This window comes from Bos indicus x Bos taurus, chromosome 7 (genome assembly GCF_003369695.1).
Source record: "Bos indicus x Bos taurus breed Angus x Brahman F1 hybrid chromosome 7, Bos_hybrid_MaternalHap_v2.0, whole genome shotgun sequence".
Taxonomy (NCBI): Eukaryota; Metazoa; Chordata; class Mammalia; order Artiodactyla; family Bovidae; genus Bos; species Bos indicus x Bos taurus.
Window position 1 is genome coordinate 81466887 of NC_040082.1, and position 4094 is coordinate 81470980.

Genomic DNA, 4094 nt, shown 5'->3' on the forward strand with positions numbered 1-4094 from the left:
CTGGTGCAAAGATATCATTAACCTTCATTTACAAACAATGACTACGTTGCCTTCTCCCTGAATCACCTCAAGTCATTCTATTTTATTTTCATGAGTTGGCCTTTCAGCTTCCCCTGATACATTTTTGGTGTGCAAAGTCTGACAAGAGGAGATTACTGAGAGTCTCCTTATTTTTCTTTTAAAGAGCCTTCCGGATGATTACTGTATTTGCTCATCAGAAAATAGAGTATGAGAACATTTTAATAGTTGCCTCTCTAAGGGCCCCATAAAAAGAAATTAAGCTACTCTCCAACTCCCTACCTGCCCCCTAAACATTGCCACATACATACAGTCTTACACTGTCCTCAGCCTTAACCTAGAAATATCATTCCTAGAAGGAATAAATTTAATTAAGCCTAGTGACATTAGTTATGTTGCTCTTTGCCTAGGAGTAGCAGCCAGGGAACATGTTAGTTCTGATTTCTGATATGATTACTGATTCACCCTTATTAATACAGTAAACCAAAGAGTTTACTGTATTTTTAGAGTGTAGGAAATGTGACTTGATATCCCTAAATATCAACTAGCAGCTCTGGGCTTAATAGCTGCTGCTTTTGATATCTAGTTACGTTGATTTTCTGGTGGCTCAGATGGTAAAAACATCTGCCTACAATGCAGGAGACCTGGGTTTGATCCCTGGGTTGGGAAGATCCCCTGGAGAAGGAAATGGCAACCCACTCCAGTATTCTTGCCTGGAAAATCCCATGGACGGAGAAGCCTGGTAGGCTACAATCCATAGGGTTGCGAAGAGTTGGACACAACTGAGTGACTTCACTTTCTTTTGTTTATGTTGATTTTGAAGTATGTTTCAATATGCTCAGCAATTGCACAAAGATACTTGATGAGAGAAATCAAGGAAGTATTCCAGATCTACATAAAATAGTAACATGTAACACGTCTGCTTTATACCAATAAGGAAGAGATTACCTGAGCCAAGTTTGCACATTTCAAAGAAGACTTATAGATTTTGATACCTCAAAGATTTATTCTTTTAGTAAGGCTATTTTTGGGAACAGGCTTCCCTGGTGGATCAGTGGTAAAGAATATGCCTGTCAAAAAAAAAAAAAAAAGAATATGCCTGTCAATGCAGGAGATGCAGGTTCTACTCCTAGGTAAGGATGGTCACCTGGAGAAGGAAACGGCAATCCACTCAGGTACTTTTGGCCTGAGAAATTCCATAGACAAGAGGAGCCTGGCAGGCTACAATCCACGGGGTAGCAAAAGAGTAGATCAGGACTTAGCGACTACACAAGGGCTATTTTTGTACTTAGTATAACATAACTTTATAGAGACTATAAGAAACGTATCAAGCAGAAAACAGGAATACCTCTATCATTTTCCTATGTGTTTTACTCCCTAACAAGCAAGCTCCTTGGCATCTTTAAGTTTGAATCTTAATATATATATATATATATATATATATATATTTTATGACAGATACACTGTTTGATTCAATGTTATATTCAAAATGAGTTCTCCAAAAGAAGTTTTTGACTGACTGGATCCTGATTTTGACACTTCTGAGACTAGATGACACTTAGACCTCTTCCTGCTTCAAATTCTTTAAAACTTAGCAGGGACAACCTTGTGTAGAACAACTCTAGCAGTATTTTGAGTTGATGCATACAAAGCAATTTTAACAACTTGGGAAAATGCTTATTAAATAATGTTATTCAATGATGAGGCTTCCCTGGTGGCTCAGACGGTAAAGCGTCTGCCTGCAATGCAGGAGACACGAGTTCAGTCCCTGGGTTGGGAAGATCCCCTGGAGAAGGCAATGGCACCCCACTCCAGTACTCTTGCCTGGAAAATTCCATGGACTGAGGAGCTTGGTAGGCTACAGTCCATGGGGTCGCAAAGAGTTGGACACGGCTGAGCAACTTCACTTTCACAATGATGACACAATGCAAAACTATTTCCTTACAAGTCTGTTTATTTGCAAACCCATTCAATTTTCCACCCCATTCTTACTGCCCCATTGAACCTGGAGAAACAGTACAGAGCTCTGCTTGCTGAGGGGTCATCAATGATCTGATTTAAGGGAGTCAATTATATTTTCTATTACTAGAATATTTTTTCTAATTCCTTGTAAAAATTTAAAAAGTCACACATCTTTTAGTACGTAAATTGACATTCTTTTTAGTGTGAGATGGCTGGATGGCATCACCGACTCGATGGACATGAGTTTGGGTAAACTCCGGGAGTTGGTGGTGGACAGGGAGGCCTGGCGTGCTGCGATTCAAGGAGTTGCAAACAGTCAGACACAACTGAGCTGAACTGAACTTAGTGTACAATTCTATACATTTTGACAAATGCATAAGGCCATGTTGCTACCACCATAATCAGAATATGGAACATTTTAGGTTCACCCCCTGTGACCTTAAAAAAACTTTCTTACACTACCTCTTGGTAGCCAAACAATGTCACCCCTACCTGGCAAGGTACTAGCTGCTCCAGAAAGTAACTAAAAACAGTGTTTCTCCATGTGTAAGGCTCATCCTAGTGAATGTATGTAAGATGAAAGTGTTCACACACACAACATTAGGTAATAGTAACTCAAAGAGTTTGAGCACAGACCCCATGCTTCAGTCCAAGGAGTTGCAGAGAGTCGGACACAACCAAGCGACTGAACAACTCAGAGAGTTATAGTTATTCTATTTTCGATTCTTTCTCAGCTCTTCCAAAGAAATTAAGGGGAAAAAATTATTTTAGCACAGGAATACCCGTCTCTCCTCCTTAAAACTAACATCTCCTTTTTAAGAAAAAGAGACCAGGCTTTAAGCTCAGATCCTTTTTAGCCTTGAGAATCTAAAAACTGTTGTTTCATCTTCACAGTTTTTGTGCTGAGTCTTCTATTTTTGGCATGTGATACCCTGTTTCTTTTTATAACAGATTTAGTTAAATAAAAAGGTAAGTGGGTTCTTTCTTTTGTTTTTCTTTCCTAAGACTTAGCAAATTTTGGAAAGGTGGATTCACAAACGACTCAAGTGTGGGAAACTGTACTCCAAAAGCCATTCTTGCTAAAATTCTTTCTCTCTAAACCCTGGTGACTGCCTTTGGTCTGGAGTTTGAACACAATCAGTGGCTCAAAGGTGGGCAAGTTAAGCCCTAGTCCTCGGGGGAGATGGGGACCAGAGAGGGGATGGTGGGGACACTGAGCCTGAAGAAAAAAAACAAACCCTTGAGTTTCACACACACACAGTCCTCCATGAATCACCTCCACCACCAAGGCAAGCCTCCCACACCCACGCCTCGGATCATTACCCTGCTTTCTTCCAAGAAAAGATACTCAGTGGAAGAGGCAGGTTATATGACTCATTCTAGACCCAACAACATTCCAAAACTTGGACCTCACTTTTGTTAAACATGATCCAACAAATCCAAGCTCATTATTTCCATTTATCTTTGAGCCATGCAGAAAACAGAGATGACAGCCACAATTTGCTCTCAAATGTTAGCAGAAACCAATCTAAATTCCTGATCTTTGGGATTCCAGGAGAAGTCAAACCAAGGAGATTATATGATGCCCTGCCAGGAATGTACCTAAGAAATAATTATAGTGAAATTCTCTTTTTGTCTGTTACTATTAATTGCCAAGCACTCTATCAGCAAGCAAGTAAGCAAGTGACCCTGATCTTTCAATTTTTAGATGCTAAGGGATAAGATAAAACAATAGATTCCTATTTGGGGAGAAGTGGGCTCTTATTTTTGTGATAAACCAAATAGTGCACTGGGTAAGTCCTGCTATCATTTGATAAGGAAACAGCAGAGACTGATGGTTGAGGACAGAATTCCAAGAGATTTCTTTTAAAACAGAATTGGTAGGAGAAAAAATATAATAAAGTGAATTATCATTCCAAATGTTACTAATGACATCCACAAGAAACTAGGATTAGGTCAAGAAGTAAATGAGGAGGATTATGGCAAGAAGACTAAGAATGAAGTCATTCAGCCGAACTATTGTTGGGTCAAGATTATCAGAGCTGGGACTTCACTGGAGGTCTACTGGTAGGGGGCCCGGATGTGATCCTTGGTCAAGGAACTAGACCCCAGTC